Source organism: Scardinius erythrophthalmus (genome assembly GCF_964197995.2).
Source record: "Scardinius erythrophthalmus genome assembly, chromosome: 16".
Classification (NCBI taxonomy): Eukaryota; Metazoa; Chordata; class Actinopteri; order Cypriniformes; family Leuciscidae; genus Scardinius; species Scardinius erythrophthalmus.
In genome coordinates, this window is record NC_138236.1 from 36,554,103 (window position 1) to 36,573,232 (window position 19,130).

The following is a 19,130-nucleotide window of genomic DNA, read 5'->3' on the forward strand; positions in this document are numbered from 1 at the left end:
ACACAAAACACTTTTACAGTTCAGAGTTTAACAACATTGCATTTTAGTTTTATTTTATATGGCTGTACAGCATTTTAAAAATGATATAACTTTACAGTAATATAAAAAAAAATAGTAATAATACCACACATACCGTTTACGGTAACACTTTAGAATAATGGTCCGTCATTAATAACTATGCAGGAAGTAATGCAAGACTAATGAGTAGTTCTACATTAACACTTCAGTTTCCACTATTAACTAATATGGAAACAAGCTTAACTAATCAGTAAGTCATGTCAAATTTAGGAGATAGTTCATTATTATGTAATCAATAATTACTTAATGAGATAAGCCTCATTAATAACTATTAACCAACTAATTATTAAGAATATTAAATTGTGTGTCTGAGACGTAATCAGTCATAATTTTTACTCTGAATATAGTCATAAAATGCATCACTAATTCCTCAAGTGTTACCTAGTAACTATGCAGGAACTACTAATGATCTGGACCATTATTTTAAAGTAAAAAAGATGTTTTTCATGTTCCTGCATAGTGACTAGGTAACCCTGGAGTAATTAGTGATGTATTATATAACCACGTTGAGAGTAAAAAAAAGACAATTGCTAACGTCTCAGACATGTTAATGTTGTGATTAGTAATTAATTAGTAATTATTTATAATTTGTCCTATTAGTTCTTAATGATGCCAATATCATTAGGTAATTATTGATTACCTAATAAGGAACTATCTTAGTCCTAAATTCGATATTACTTACTGATTAGTTAAGCTTGTTTCCAGATTAGTTAATAGTGGCAGCTGAAGTGTTAATGTAGAACTACTCATAAGTCCTGCATTACTTCCTGCATAGTTACTTATTAATGACGGGCCATTATTCTAAAGTGTTACCCAGTTTACATGTTTATAATACCAACACTTCAGTTCCAAAATGCAGCACTGAGAAAAGTTACATTGGGCGTCTATACCAGTGGCATTCTGAAATGAGGTTTTTTTTTTTGTTTTTTTTTTCAACCTGAAATAAAATTTAATAAAAAAATTCTAAATATTATTAAAAACTATAATAATATATAATTGATACTAAAATAACTCTGTATTTAACTCAATTTGGAGATATATGTCTAATCAGTGGAAAACAAAAACAAAATCATCTTAAAATCATGATAAACTCCCACAGAAATGGTTCACCAAGCCAGAGCAAACAGGGTTTACGGTGAGACAGTGATGAGCCTTTGGTTCACGTTTACAGATCGAGTCACTGTCTGCCACCCAGACGCGGGGGTGAATCCAGATTAGGGGCCCAACAATTAAAGTTCTTGACACACATTTTTGCTATTTTCTTCCATGCCATGCCCTGCAGCCCTCAGTCAAAAACAAACTCTTTTTGGAAGCTCTTCAGGGTTTTGCCCACCACAAAATGAAACCGTGCAGATCACATTTTACTGTACACACGACCACCAACAACCTCGTAAGCGGTATTTCTCTGTTTATCTTGAGTTTCCATGTGCACAGCAGGGCCACACTCATTCAGTCAAACACGCTCACACACACACACACACACACACACACACACACACACACATAAATTGCAAATAAATGTACAGCTTTATCTGTGAAATTTAACCCTAACCTCTAACCCATCCACTGCACACTGGTTATGATATGAGTCAGTGAGACAGAAATAATGTGTGTGTTAAAACATGCTGAAGCAATAATACTCTAATGTGTTCCATCTCTCATAAAGCGCTGTACCTGGTGCCACACTGGCGACCCCTCCATCTCATACCAGCACAAATCTCTCCCACACACACTCACACTTCAGCTCCAACATACCTTACACATGTAGTCCTGAAACTATCGAGCTGTGGTCTACTGATGCCTTATATTGTGGAGTTTCTCCCACATTTCACATTATGGATGTTTCTCTAGATATAAACGAGGACATGCAGTACACTATAATATAGCATTCAAACGTTTGGGGTTGGTCATTTTTTATATATTTCTGAAAGAAGTCTCTTATGCTCACCAAGACTGTATTTATTTGATGAAAAATACAGTAAATATTTTCAAATAACTGTTTTTTTATTAAACTGTAATTTATTTCTGTGATCATCAAATCTTTCGGCATCATTACTCCAGTCTTCAGAGTCACATGATCCTTCAGAAATCATTCTAAAATATGCTGATTTGATGCTCAAGAAACATTTCTGATTATTATTAATGTTGAAAACAGTTCAGATTTTTGTGGAAACCATGAAACATTTTTTTTTTCAGGATACTCTGATGAATAGAAAATTTAAAAGTACAGTTTTTTAAATAGTAACATTATAAGTGTCTTCACTGTCACTTTTTTAGTAGTGAAGTATTCATTTCTTATAATTTTATAAAAGCTGCATGTTGATAAAGCGCAAAAATAAATGAAAACGAAAAAAACTATGAGAAAAAAAGGTTCTATGGGGTTCTAGAACTCCAGTAGCCTGACAAGCCAGACCCACATCAAGATGTGGGAACACACCATTGGCAGGACTCAATCCGAGGGGCGGGATAAACGGTTGTCGTTCAGATTCCCTCTGCACGCAATAGGACAGCGCTACAGCCAACCAGAGCGTTTTCCCAACAGCCGAGCTAGTTGATAGATTCAACTTTTGCCATATCTGGCCGGCAAAACTCAGAACACATCTTCCTTTTTTAAGAATGACTTCAGTGCCGTTCTTTTCTCAAAGAAAAGCTTAACTCCAAGTCCTCCAGAGTTGCATCCAAAGCCGATTGGAAAGACTGCTGTTCGCCAGCAGCTCTTCTTTATGGAAGCTTGTTTCCGCCACTGAATAAAACATTTTAAAAGATAATTGCGACTTTTTATCTCACAATTGCGAGTTTACATCTCGCAATTCTGACTTTATTTCTCAGAATTGCGAGATATAAAGTCAGAATTGCGTGAAATAAAGTCAGAATTCTGAGTTATAAAGTCAGAAAGTCAGAATTCTGAGATATAAAGTCAGAATTGCGAGATATAAACTCAGAATTGCGTCTTATAAAGTCAGAATTCTGACTTATTTTCTCGCAATTGCGACTTTATATCACGCAATTCTGACTTTATAACACATAATTGCGAGTTTATATCTCGCAATTCTGACATCTTTTCTCAAAATTGTGAGATATAAAGTCCAATTCTAAGGGGGAAAAAAAGACGGATTATTATTATTTTTTTACCTTAGAATAGTTTATATCTCACAATTCTGACTTTATAACACGCAATTGCGACTTTATATCATGCAATTCTGACTTTATTTCTCCCAATTGCGTGATATAAAGTCAGAATTCTGAGATATAAAGTCAGAATTGCGTGATATAAAGTCGCAATTGCGAGAAAAAGTCAGAATTCTGACTTTATAAGACGCAATTGTGACTTTATTTCACGCAATTCTGACTTTATATCATGCAATTCTGACTTTAAAACACGCAATTGCGACTTTATTTCACGCAATTCTGACTTTATATCTCGCAATTCTGAGAAATAAAGTCAGAATTGTGAGATAAAAAGTCGCAATTATCTTTTATTTTATTTTATTTTGTGGCGGAAACAAGCTTCCATACTTCTTTGTTTTCAAGTAGCAGGGAATTCACGCGGAACCGTCACAACTCTGCCGTCATCATGTTAAGCCCGCCCACCGACTCTACACGATGTGATTGGCCTGACTTTAGTTTGGGTTTTCCAGCTCGCAAGCCAACGGAGAGTTGCCAGAGACACTGGCTGCAAAATAAAATTAGGGTGCGTCTAGATTTCTAGGCTAGAACTCTAGGGTTCTTGACTCAATTTTAAAGAACCCTTAATGCCCAAAGGTTCAATATAAGGAACTGTTTTAAAATTATGTAAGGGATAATCCATGGCTAGCTGTGCATTAAACGATTTTAATGCACGATGTCGAGGCAAAGAACCACTCAACGTGAAGCAGAGTGCATTCAAATACCATGGTCATGTGCCAGCATTGACCATTTTAAGCTGTGATTGATGTTTGCAGCGCAATATTTGACCAGAAGGGTCAAAATTACAGTTAATTTTGTCAATTATAGATCTAGAATTCTGTCTGCTTAGAATCAGACACAGAGATAAAGTAGTGCGGTAAGATTACGTTTATTTGAAAGAATGAATTATAGAATTATAGAATATTATCACTGTAAAGCTGCTTTGAAACAATCTATATTGTTAAAAGTGCTATATAAATGAAGGTGACTTAACTAATTATCGAAAGAGAGAGAAAGAGAGAGGGAGGGAGAGATGAAAGATGCATGTGTGAATTAGCCTACCTTCGTCTGTTCAGCATCTCTCTTTATTAACAACGAAGCTGTGAGTTTAATTACTTAAAAAGCAACGATGTAATCCTCTCGATGCTGAGAAATATAATGTATCGATTCAGTAGCGACACTATAAAAGTTGCAATTATGTTGATCACAAGTTTCTGTGCTCCTGAATGTTTTTGTGTGCGTAGCGCGATCTCTGACTGATGCATGTGTGCGCTTCAGTGACAGCAGCGCATTAATATACAACGGTGATTACACTGACTGGAACTACCTGTGAATTAAACCGTTTTATTGCACACCTTCCAACCAATCACAATCGAGTATTCAGACAGATTGTGATATAATACATAATACAACGTACTTTAATGCTAAATGTTTTTTACTTATTTCTAAAGTATGTTTAATTGCTAAAATGTAATGTAAAATAAACACAAAATTAATGAATTGCAACTAAATCCATAAAATGATCCCATGATGTTCTGAAACCCCTAAGGTTCTAAATGAATCACCTGACGGGAACCCTTTAAGGTTCTTTATGGATAATAATGAAAATAAAGTGCAAATAAATCACTGCAGAAAGCACAGTTTCTCTCAAACATCTGTACACAAAGAACAAGCTTGACATTGAGCAGTACTGTCAGATATTTCAGTGGAGCACCTGTAATAACTGACCTTCAGATGTGCTTCAGTGCAGGCGTGTGTGTGTGTCTGAATGCACTTCTGCAGGTATTTCAGGCGGTGTGTTTTCTCAGTTGTTTGTGGTGCTGCTGACACAAGCAGAAGCAGGTAATGTTGCTCTGCCCTGTCTGTTTTACATTAGCTTTACTTGACTGTTCTACATTTAAGAGGATTTTTTATGTGAAATTGACCCCAGGAAACCTTTTTCATCTGGCAGAATGCATTTTTCTCTCCTTAATTTGAAATGCTTGATCTTCCTGTGCATGTTAGGCGGCATCAAGAGAGGCCCTGTATTTATGGGGGAAACGTGCATGTTTCCCATATTTTAAATCACACCTTTGAAATCCCATCATAAGGCCTGCTGACTTAACCCATAACTCTTTCCAACTCAGAGAGCTGATTTATGTTTTTTACTGAAGTGAGGACCAGGACCAGGCACTTTCAATATAGCTGGGACAAAAAGCCCAGGTTATGTAGGTTACAACACTCATTATATATACGGCGGGTCATTGTAATTTGAGACTGAAAATGGTTTAACCTGTTAAAATGAAAAGGTTACTGTTGAGGTAACATCAGGCCTAACTACCACATTGAGGGACCACCATAGCGGGCCTCGTCCACCCCAGTATTCAGATTAGCCATATATATATATATATATATATATATATATGAAGACTTCAGATGCAAAAGCCTCTAAGTGCCATCTGAAATTTTCTTCTAAAATTAGCATTTATCAAGCTCGTATATTTAGGTTCAATAATTTCACTTTAATGACAATTAATAGGTAATTTTCATTGCCATTAAAGTGAAATAACTGAACATAAACATACAAGAGAACGCTCTGTCGAGGACTCTCCCCAGACGACTGCACCTTTACAGGAATGAACATAAGCAGTTGTCCGTGAAGGTAGATCGATATGCAAGGTCAAGAAATTCCTCCAGGTGTTCCTCAAGGAGCGATTTTCCTGCTCAAGGCAACAGGCGAACTGCACGGATGTCCATGATGACGAAAAAAAAAACGTGAACTCACACTCGGGACATTCTTTTTTTTAAAGGGGGGGTGAAATGCTATTTCATGCATACTGAGTTTTTTACACTGTTAAAGAGGTGGATTCCCATGCTAAACATGGACAAAGTTTCAAAAATTAAATTGCACGTTTGAAGGAGTATTTCTGTGCCAAAAATTGTCCTTCCGGTTTGTCACAAGTTTCGGAAAGTTTTTTTCGAGTATGGGCATGTGTGACGTCAGATGTAGCGGAATTTCCTTATATGGGTCCTAAGGGCACTTCTCCGCGGGCGCGCGCGCGCACTCATAGACCAGAGAGAGAAGAGAGCGAAAGCAGTACGTTACCTCATCAAAGCGCTCTGCTCAGCTTTTGGGAAGTCAATGTCACCAAAGAAGTGTGTTTTTGGTTGCCAGGGCAAGACAACCCTGCACAGATTCCCAAAGAACCCAGCGTTAAGGGACCCGTGGATGGAGTTTGTTTTTTCTGAGCATCAAGGGAGTTGTGTAAGGCTGTTGTTCCCTGCATTTCGACGATGATTGTTTTATAAACAAAGCCCAGATCGACGGATTTGCAGATCGTCTAATGCTGAAGGATCGAGCAGTCACAATGATAAAGGTTCGGTGAGTAAAACTGCTTCACATGTCTCTGTGTGTTGTTTGCTCGGCGGGTAAGCACAGCTTTAGCTTCGCCCACAGGGCCCGCCTCCAGACGCTCGTTTTTTTCCGGAAAGACTCAGTACTAGGCATGTGCCGGTATCAACTTTTCATGCTGCGATTAATTGATTGAGCTTTTACCACGGTATACGGTATTATCACGATATTTTAATTGCTCAAGAGAAATGGATGGATTGGTGGGGGGGGATGTAGAAAAAAAACTACTTACATTACAATAGTGATTGTCAAAACATTTGGTAACTAAATAGAATTTTACACAATTTTCACGCTTTCAATTCTTGGGATTTGATTTCAATCTTGATTCAGTATTGACTTTTTGGATAAATTTTAGGTAGGCTACAGTAGATAGACGTTAATTTTTCTCAAGAAAAAATATATCTCACATAATGCTGTAAACATACAGAGAGCCCTGTCAGCTGGTATTATTAAAGGTTAAAAATTAACTAATTAAATTAAATATAATTTGGTTTTCATTATAATAACAATTATGACACAAGTAAAAATATAATACTAATGTAATATAGTGCACATATTTAGCAAAACACTCCTCTCTATAGCTATTTTTTTCTAGTCAACTAACTTGGTCATTAAATGGCTTTCCTGAGGTAAATGTAACGTTCTGTGACATAATTGTTCATCTGCAGTTTTATTGACCTCTTTCCGTGGTTGAAAAACACTGAATGATCGATACTATGTACGAGGCATATATACCTTTCGGTAAGTTGTAGCCTACTGTAGGCCTATCTTTAAATAAAAAGTAACAGATGATCGGTTTACTTGAACTGAGGGGCTACAGTGATCTGTCAAGTCACATTTACAAGCACCAAAACAGTATTTATTGTCTGAATTCCGTAATAAAACGGACAGAACATGAGAGCTGAGAATTGTTTTCATACCATAATAACCTGCTCTGTCTAGTCTGTCGGTCTCCGTGTCCTCTTTGCTCCGCGATTTTTCTCTGCGTGAGAAGAACTGCATGTGGCGCGAGAGCGTTTGAAAAGTGTAAATTGCGCGAGTCTCACGCTGAATGCGTATTGACAGCTCTGCTTTTAGAAGGGGGATAAATCGATGGCAGCGTTCCTCCCTCTATGGTTCCTCCTTCCGCCATGCATCTTCTCCATGTGAGGATTGTTTACATTAGACTAGAGTGCGCACTGCCGCATGCACACAGTGCTAATACATGTGGGGATTGTTTACATCAGAGTGCGCACGTGTTTCGCGCAGCATACGCAGTGTTTGTTTAAGCGGTTGATGGAAAATAAGCTAATGCGTGTTCTATAAATATAAATTCTGATCTATTATTTTTCACGGTATTTTGAAGTGCCCACGATAAGAATATCGTGCATAATCATTACCGCGATTTATCGCATTACCGAATACCGGCACATGCCTACTCGGTAGGCTACAGCCTATCTTTCTTTTATAAATATAAAACTAAAGACTTTTTGGAGATATGAAGGATACAATACTACTCTAAAGGTACTCAAGATTAACAGGAGATTGAGTGAAAATGAGCATTTCACCCCCCCTTTAAATATGCTGCTTATCTTATCTAGGTCCTGCCTTCTGTCACGGTTTGTAGCGAACACGAAGATGATGATGAAAGATCAAAAGTAAGTACTTTTAATATAACTCTCAGGAAACAGAAACGCAGGATAACTTCCACAAAGCATTAATGAGGCAGGAAAAACTGAACCGAAACAGAGAGAACTTCAGTACTGGTGATAACGAGGTGCACACAGCTGAACTACATGACAAATCAATTAACAACCATGACAACAAACTAAGGGGAACGGTGCAAACTGAAAACATGGTCCAAACAGTGTGTGAGTGAGACAATAATAACTGAGTACTCACAGTGAATCTACACCTATGCCTAACCTTAACCCATGTAGTTGCCTTATATTACTCAGTACTTTCACGAGTAAGAACAAATCTGAAATGAATAACAGGGATTTCTTTTCTTCTCATAACAGATCTGAAACATAGAGCTTGATAACAGCAGCATAAGCTCTGAAATGCTGATAAAGGATGTAAGTGAACCAAACTTCTATTTGAACCATGTGGACCATAATGATGTCAATCCCTCCAATATGTTCGAAAGATCAAGGCATTCGTTTCAAGAGGGAATGTCACATAGCAACAGGGTTGAACAGAAACTAGAGCTGTTAATCTCGTGGCGTAAACTGACCATATGCAAAGAGATAAAAATAGTCAATGAATTAGTCACTCCCTCCAGACACAAAGCTATGGGATCTCATGCCGTGCTAACACTGATGTTTTAAATAAACCGAGACTCCTCAGACAGGCTGAATTGGCCTTTATTGTATGAGAACGGCTGAGGGAGAGGAAAAGGGATCGTGTTTGTTCCTCAGCGAGACACTGGTTTGTCTGGGGTGTTCATTTCCTTCTAGGCTCCAGTGTAGGTGTGAGGTGTGTGTTTGCGTGCTGGAGTCGGGTGGAGTGTGTTTAGAGAGCGTCTGAATCCCTGAATGTGGCCTGAAGGATGACATTTCCAAAGGCCTATGCAAACATGAGTCGCCAACCTTTTACGACATCATTCTGTCCTTTTGACCGATGCCTCAGCGCTTTTGCACACACTGGCTTCTGGTTTCACTGTTTCTCGTGCACTAGACAGGGGTTTTCCCCGGGATCGGACAACAGTGCGGTCACTTCACAGAGAGAGTCGACATCACTGAGGTGACTGCAGACGCCACTGCGCGTCCGGAGATGTGTACACTGAGGCCGTGTGTGTGTGGGAAATGTGCCTCGCTTGGGAAGTGTAGGTTAGATCAACAGCACAGCTGGAGCTCACAGGGTCCGATCAAGTCAAGTCACCTTTATTTATATAGCGCTTTTTACAAAACAGAGTGTTTCAAAGTAGCTTCACAGAGATAATAGGAAAATAATGCAACAAAGTTTGTTTCTTGAAGAAAATAGCGTCACAGTCCAGCTTAAGTAAGTTCAGTGATGGTTCATTTTTGTTTAATTTAGGTCATTTATATGTATACAGCCGCTCTGGAGAAAACCGTGATGTCATCGTCCAGCTCAGTTCAGTTCTCATGTAATGGTGTGAACTATAAACAGCGCCATCTGTCTGTACGGATCTGAAGAAATCGCACTTCTGCTCTATCCACGTTATTTTTAACGTAAGAGCGGCGCAGACATTTGTGACTTAAAGTCCCCTGTGGTGAAAATCAAGCTTTTAATAGTGTTTATGTGTCTATATGGTGTTTTTAATTTGCTTTGAGACAAACCATGTGTAAATTCATAAGTCGACAGCATTGCTGAGTATTTTCTCCTTAAAACTGCAGTGCACCAAAGACAGTCTCAAACACACGCTTTGAAATCGCTGGTGTTTCTGACGTCACAAACTACCTTGTAACCAATCAGATCAACGTGTGATCGTCAACCAGTGGATCTCTGAGCTGAGTGAGTGGAGGCGGGGCTCATTTGCATATTCATAGAACTGCGTATACTAAATGAACCAAGGGTGTCGACTGTCGAGTTATATTCAAGATATTTTAAGGCATGAAGAATTTTTTTTAAGGAAAATAACGTTTAAATATGTCATTTTGGTGATCAGAGATGAGTTTTAAGGAGTACAATTATTGACTACAGCGGGACTTTAAATGTGCCGGGCGTTTCTGATGTCATGCTCTGTTATACTAACACAATCTCATGGCAATTCATAACTATTTTACGTTTTGGTGAATTGGTGGCTAATTCGTATGAATTCATACGATCTCATTTGTACGTTTTCATTTCACAATTTCCCATGAGATCAGGTTCCTAATGCTGGTTGATATTGCAAACTGGTATTTGTTGTCATATTATTTTAATTTATTATCACAATCATAAACACAGTGCTTTGTACCGCAAACAGTTACTGCAGTTTGTTATTCTTCTAGTTATTTCCCTATAGCATCTCAGGAATCAGAAGTCTGGCACATTCACAGGAAACAGCTTTCTTCCACATTGCAAAATAAGGTATAGACCCAAGCATTGTTGTTATTGTTAACTATTAAAAATGGCTATCATTAATGGAAATATAAAAATGAAAAATTACAATATTTAAATAATAAATAAAAAAACGATCAAAATAAAACATTTAGGCTTACTTAAAAGTTATTGAAAAAAAATATTGACATACATGTATGTCAATTTTCCTATGAAACCTTACTAGGTTTTGAATCAAAATGAGAAACACTGCTGCGAATCAGCTCATGGTTATATGGACCACAGTCAAGTTTTATGTGACAGGAAAAAAGCAAACACAAATGTAAGTCGTTCACTTAAAGGCCATTAAGCAGCAAATATAAACTTAGACAAAGTGCTTAATTGGATGGCAATAAGAGGACTTATTTACCTTGAGATATTTAAGGCTCTGCTGTAAAACACATAAACAGCGTCCAAAGGGTTTGAGGCTTTCAATCTCATGCTGTCCTAGTTTAAATGGTGGCGTATTCAGCTGGGAAAGGATTCTGTGTTATTTCCGCTCCATATCCACCTTTCTTTATAAGGCCGCTAATAAACTGGCTATTGAAATTTCCTTTTCTCTTTCTTCCCATGTTGGCACTAAATGGGGAATGTGGACAAACTGTTGGAATCTTTACAAATGTCTAAAGGACTGAGAGTGACAAACACTAACAGTTATCAAGTGTCCGTTCCCACAACAAAATCACTCTTTAAATGACCCGGACTAAACATTTGAAATGGTCTGCAATCCATTGAGAGAGAAATAGTGGGAATTGTTATATTACTTGAACAGAAGAGTAACTGGATGAAAGCATCACTGTTTTTATTGCTCATATTAGGGTGATTGGTTTGTTTAGATCTTTAGTATTAAAAGTTTACAAGAAAAGCTACAATGGGTCCAGAACTAACTCTGCTTCCTGGATCGTAAAGGCACACTCACATTTACCTTTGCTGGGAGAAACCTCACAGGCAAATCAGCCATTTCAATAGGAATCCATGCGTTCGTATGAAAGTCCATTTACGCCACATTAGAGAAAAAACATGCTTTGGTAAATCATAAATATGAGATAAAAAGTATAAACTATTACACACAATGTGAAAAGTCAAAATGATGACATGCAAAAAAGTCATAATTATGACTGTCACAATTTCAACATTATCTCATAATTTGAACTTTTTGTCATAAAAATCTAAATTAGTTAGTAAGCCATAATTTCAACTTTTTGTCAATTTTCATGTCATAATTATGACTTGTCAACATTTCGGTAACACTTTATTTTGTTAGTCCCCCAACAGACATTCTACTGACTATAAGTAACTTGGCAAGTACATGTCAACTTATTTGAGCTTATTCAACTAACAGTCTTCTACAGTCTACTAATACTCTAATGAGAGTTAGTTGACATGTAGTTGCAAAGTTACTTATAGTTAGTAGAATGTCTAAAGTGGACTATCGAAATAAAGTGGAACCAACATTTCTACTTAGTATGTCATAATTTCAACTTTTTTCATAATAATGAATTAAAAAACGTATGATTTAGTATGTCATAATTTCAACTCTTTGTCACAATTACAACTTTTCATCTAATAATTGACTCTTTATGCTATAATTTCGACTTCATCTCATAAATATGAATCAGCAAGTCAAAATTTCAACTTTTTTCAATGACTTTTCATGTCATAATTATGACGTCATAGTTTCTAAATTTTTTCATAAAAATTAAAAATGGTGACTTATGTCATAATTTAGATTTTTTTTGTCAGTTTCAAATTTACAACTTTTCATCTAGTATTTGTCTTAGTATGTTATAATTTCGACTTTTCATCTCATAAATATAACTTTGCATGTCATCATTTCAACTTATCTCATAATTGTGAGTTTTTGTTTTCTAATGTGGAAGAAATTTGCTCAGGAGTTTCATGTGAGGGAGAAAAAGATTTCGCTCATGTTCAACTGTAACGCACACAACATAAACATATCAATCTCAAACTGGCACCAGGTTATCGCAAAAACAAAATTCGAGCCCTTTATGGTGTAATGCCGCAAAGTTTCTCTGATGTGCCTCATCTTTAGTCCTACGCTGCATTCTAGTGTTTGCCAAGTTCCTCTTGGGTGGTGCGTTCAGCAGGGCTACGACCTTTAGAGGCTGGAATTCCCTCTCCCAACATCTCTGTGAAATCCCATCTCTTCCCAAGTTTAAAACTCAATCAAAGACGCATCCGTTTACTCCCTGTCCGTCATTGAAATGTTTATGCACGCTGACTCGGTTCTTGTGATTGCAATCAATTTGTCCCTTGTTTTGTTGTGCTTTTGTTTCTCCTGTCTCTTTAACCTTCATTTGTTGAGTAGTTTTTCTTTTCTTTTTTGTTTCAGGTCCAAATGTTCCCTGTCATGCAAAGCGAAGTGTCCATGCGTTTCTACAAATCTACTAACTTAAAGAACTGAAATATATTCCCATTCATATACTTAATTTCCCCATTCAAGTGACAGGCCGTGACTTCCTGTTTCACTGGGCTCTAAATAAGCAGTGACACACAGGCCAGATTCCTATAGTCATCCATCATATGAGAAAGACCTGAGAACACAGTAATACTATATTATCCGCAAGTTCAGTTTGGTAAAAATATACTTTTAAAATGTGTACACACAAGTGCACATTCAATACAATTGAGCACACTTCTGTTTCACAAGGGTCAAACTTTCCAAACACTGACGGCACTGCAGACAACAGGGGAAAAACAAATAAAAACTAATAATACACTGCAACTCACCAAATAATTGTGCACAAATAAACAAATAAGCTTATCGACTTCCAAAATATTTTGTTTTTGACTATCAAGTCTGTGTGTCCAATCAAACGACAGCATTTTATTGTATTAATTACATCTCAATGTTTGATTGTAGGGACACTTTGTTTTATTTTAGTCCAATATTCAGTTATGTTGTAGGCTCACTGAGTCCTGAAGCAAAACCATTGGAGACCTGCTCTAAATAAAATGCCATGGCGTCCCCTAGTGGAGTGAATAAAAACACCAGCCACTTCAAATCTAAATCACCTCACACAGTAGAGGACAGCATTGATGTCTGCCCTTGGAAAATCTTCCCCTCTTATTCAAGTATTATAGTCTAGATGGAAATAGGGGTCCACGCGCACCCCCCGGCTTTTTTTATGCCACCTGATTTTTTTAAATCTTTAAAGTGTCTATTTTCAGAATCTGCCAGGTGCCAAGCTGAAATAACGTCCCAAAGGCTTCATTTTTAACCCTTTGCTGCACCCGACCGGAACCCGAAAAATAAAAAAAATTATATAGAAAGTGGCATTACATTTGAAGTAAACAACTTACAGAGACAAATTAACATATTTTCCCATACAATTCTGACCCCAGGAATTGAATGGAATGGTTATTTTTGACATTTGAAAACATATTGACCCTATTTCTGGACAAAAATAGCAAAAAATGGCCAAAAATGTGTAGAGGATCAACTATATTTTCATTTTCTCAAGCGCATAGGGTGATTTTTTTTTTCACAAACTGTTATTTCTTTATCATTCAGGTGTCTATTTTAAAATTAAATTGGGTACCAGCTGAAATAATGTCCAAAATGCTTTATTTTTAACCCTTTGCTGCACCCGACCGGAACCCGAAAAATAAAAACATTATATAGAAAGTGGCATTACATTTGAAGTAAACAACTTACAGAGACAAATTAACATATTTTCCCATACAATTCTGACCCCAGGAATTGAATGGAATGGTTATTTTTGACATTTGAAAACATATTGACCCTATTTCTGGACAAAAATAGCAAAAAATGGCCAAAAATGTGTAGAGGATCAACTATATTTTCATTTTCTCAAGCGCATAGGGTGATTTTTTTTTTTCACAAACTGTTATTTCTTTATCATTCAAGTGTCTATTTTAAAATTAAATTGGGTACCAGCTGAAATAATGTCCAAAATGCTTTATTTTTAACCCTTTGCTGCACCCGACCGGAACCCGAAAAATAAAAACATTATATAGAAAGTGGCATTACATTTGAAGTAAACAACTTACAGAGACAAATTAACATATTTTCCCATACAATTCTGACCCCAGGAATTGAATGGAATGGTTATTTTTGACATTTGAAAACATATTGACCCTATTTCTGGACAAAAATAGCAAAAAATGGCCAAAAATGTGTAGAGGATCAACTATATTTTCATTTTCTCAAGCGCATAGGGTGATTTTTTTTTTCCACAAACTGTTATTTCTTTATCATTCAAGTGTCTATTTTAAAATTAAATTGGGTACCAGCTGAAATAATGTCCAAAATGCTTTATTTTTAACCCTTTGCTGCACCCGACCGGAACCCGAAAAATCCAAAAATTATATAGAAAGTGGCATAACATTTGAAGTAAACAACATACAGAGACAAATTAACATATTTTCCCATACAATTCTGACCCCAGGAATTGAATGGAATGGTTATTTTGGACATTTGATGGTATATATTGACCCTATTTCTGGACAAAAATAGCAAAAAATGGCCAAAAATGTGTAGAGGATCAACAATATTTTCGTTTTCTCAAGCGTATAGGGTGATTTTTTTTTTCACAAACTGTTATTTCTTTATCATTCAGGTGTCTATTTTAAAATTAAATTGGGTACCAAGCTGAAATAATGTCCAAAATGCTTTATTTTTAAACCTTTGCACCAAACCCGAAAAATCTAATGTGATATAAAGTGCCATAACTTTTGATGTAAACATCTCACAGAGACAAATGAACACATTTTTCCATACAATTCTGACCCGGGGAAAATGTTATTTGTTATATTTTACAACATCTTGACCATCTATGGTCAAAAACAGCAAAAAAAAAAAGCTAATTTGACACCATTTTTATTATACTAATAGCAGCCTGAAATGGGGTTTATTTTAACCTTTTACTGAACCTATCCTGAACCTGAAGAAATTGAAAATAGCTTTACTTTTGAGGTAAACAAAACAAAGCAAATTAACTTAAAAAGTTTGGGAATGTTGGGGCTTTGCAGTTGGTGGCTGTCGGTTGGTACCTGCAGATCGCCATCTCCCACTGCTCTCTCTTTTGATAATTTATTTCTAATAATTTATTAGACGCTTTTACTTCCGTCAGGCTCTCCTCTGTTGACGGCGCAGCAGAAAAAGGTTATGAGAAGCTGCCTCCACTCGAAGAAGCAGTTGCCGCCCATCTATGCCCGCCCACTGTTGTTGGCTGGAGATCCAGAGCGGTTCACAAGACATCCCTGGAGTGTCGAAATGGGTTTTGTACATTATAAAGAGAGATTACTCGCTCCAATTCCCTCGCAGACCCCCATGGTTTCAGGCAGTCATCGAGACCTCGGTGAGAAGCGGCGTGGCTCACGTGCTTCTCACCTAAGTGCAAAATCTGCTAGAAAAAAGGGCGATAGAATTAGTCCCCCCGCGCTGAGCCGGTCAGGCTTTTACAGCCGTTACTTCCTTGTACCAAAAAAGGACGGTGGCACTCGCCCCATTCTAGATCTGAGACATCTGAACAAAGCTCTCATGAGATGGCCGTTCAGAATGATAACTACCAAACAAATCCTCGCGCACGTTCGCACGATTTTTTTTTTTTTTTACGGTGGATTTGAAAGACACTTACTTTCACATTAAGATAACGCCCCATCACAGGCCATTCTTGAGATTCGCCTTCGAGGGGTAGGCTTATCAATACACGGTCATACCATTCGGTCTGTCTCTAGCAGCCCGTACTTTGACAGTGCATGGACGCAGTGCTTTCTCCCCTGAGGCAACGGAGTGCGCGTGCTTAACTATCTCCACGATTGGCTCATTATGTGTCAGTCGAAGACCGAATTATTGACAGACAGATCTATGCTCCTCAGTTATTTGGAATGCCTGGGGCTCAGGGTAAATTTTTACAAGAGCAAACTGTTACCCAGCCAGAACGTAATCTTTATGGGCACAGTTATCGACTCTACAATGATGAGAGAGAGCGGCTCACACCAGAGTGCGCTGTCTCTATAAGGGGTCCTTCAGGGTAGGTCCTCCATTAGCACAATTGTCCTGGGACTTATGTTCGGAGCGACCCTTATACTCCAGCCCCTTATTCATGAAACCCGACTCACGTCTGGTTACTGTCACTATGTTGGGGTTTGTTATTGCTTGTTTCTGTGAACCTCGGGGTGCTTCCCTAGGATCCAGTTGTATGCAGCCACTTGCTAATAGTGCGGCATTTTACATTGCGTCCCCACTGCGTATTAGCTACGTAATACGAAGTGACCATTCTCGAAAGGGAACGTACTTGGTTACTAACGTTACCTCGGTTCCCTGAGAGTAAGGGAACGAGTATTGCGTAGCCTGCCGCACTATTACAATCTGTCGGGATTTGTCACTTCAGTCGATTTAAACCTGCTATTTGGCTAGAATGGGCTTCCTTTATAGACTAAGGCCACGCCCATTTAGGCGCGCTCTGACGTGCGACCCAATCAGATGACTTGGTGCCCATCACGTCAGAGGCGCTTGGCCATAGGTTGTGCAGTTGCCGCAGCACAGCCAATGGGTGAGCTAGACGCTCTGCTGTGTTCGCAGTGCAGCTGCACTGCGTTTTAAATTATTAGCTTCAATATTCTCGAGGAAAGGAGTTTCCCACTGAGTATTAGCTATGCAATATGAAGTGACCGTTCTCGAAAGGGAACCTTGATTTTCCAGTGTCTTCATGTACAAGTTGGGTCTTAGCAGGACAACCTCTTTGCATTCAATCACATTCCTAAGAATGTAATCCTTTACCACACAATACGACTTGTTATGTGCTCCTATCTTCTTGGCCTGCAGGCTGTCAATGTTGTCTGCTGCCTTTTCTGCCCTCTCCCTTCCATGCTCATGGATTTGGTACTCTGTGTTGAAGTTGTTTCTGCATGATAGATGATAGTTAGCTTCCATTGCAAAAAGGTCCTTGTCCTACACCTTGCGATAAAGAGCCTATTTCTTTAATTCCTGTGCCCTAGGGTCAATAACTTTCCAGGCTGGTTCCTTGTGTTTCCAATCACATCGGGTTATCTGATATAGGCGGGCCAGAGGCGAGATGACGACAGCGCTGTGACGTCGAAGTCATTAGTAAACATTGCAAGATGGCTGTGAATGAACACCAGTTGTTTGAAACAGCTTTGGCCGCTACAATGAACGAGTTAGACTTGGCTTTTTATCTAAAAGAGGAACAGAAAACGGCGCTTGAATCGTTCCTTTGCAAGAAGGACGTTTTTGCTGTTTTGCCGACTGGATACGGTAAGAGTATAATCTACCAGTTAGCTCCGCTGGTAGCAGGGGTTTATTGTTGTGATTGGTCGTAGTGTTTTCCAATTGCGTGCAGTGAGATTTTCAAATGCACGCTTGGTGCCGCCCCTCGAGCTAGGCGATTTTCATTAGTCGACACCAGACCATTAATCTTTTAGATTTAGGTCTGGATTTCCAGGCTATCCTAGCCTGACTTCGTCATACTCATATTCTAGGCAGAATGTGAGTCTGATACTGCTCCATAGGGATTTCATTATGAGACGTGTCTTAACCGAACCAGGAAAAACAACTCTGAACTCAATTGGATAGACCTCTACAACCAATCAGAGTAACCCAGTGAGCCACGCATAGTTGTCAACAGAGCTCAACTGCACACAAGCAGGAAGAAGTAGTAAAGTAATGAGTAAAGTAATAATAAAGCACTCCCTGAGGGCGACCAAAGGAGAAACCACAATGACCACAGCGTTTTCATTGCGTCCCATCTTCTTAGCGACCTCAATCTCAATTCTCCAGCTGCAGTCGTCTTTGTTGAAAACAACCCAAGCGCTCTTTGGTGACGTGGGTGATTACGTAACCGCAGATCATCTGTCCATCATCGATTAAAGCCCGCCCTGGCAATTTGATTGGCCCGGCCTTCTGGGAGCCGGGCATAATTACTCCTCAATGGATCGAGTCCAGACCGAACTTCCCGACCAAAAAATGTTGTGGGCGGGGTTCGGGCTGGCACCCAGGCTAAGGCTATCCTTCAGATTGAATTGACAGAGATTTGACATGGCGCAGAGAGTCCTTTTTCAATGATGATTCTCCAGATGTAGAAGCCTTTGGCACTTGTAAAACAATCTATTTTCCCTGTAAAGCTTTTATAGCAGTATTGGTGATAGCCAATTGTATTCAAAGGCAAGTCCTCTAATGTTAATGGAATCTGTTCACAAATATCAATCATGCGGTATGGTGAACTGGCTGCTTAACAGAGTCTCATATCTCGGACACTGTGTAGATATGACAGCTTCTCACTTTCCGAAAGCCTGTGATTATAGTAAAAACTGTTGAAAAATGACTTATAACTTAGTTATGACTACAAAGGTATATCTTAATTATAGTTTCAAATACGTACTGAAATTGTTCCAAAAGAGAGAGCAGTGGGAGATGGCGATCCAACCGACAGCCACCAACTGCCAACTGCAAAGCCCCAACATTCCC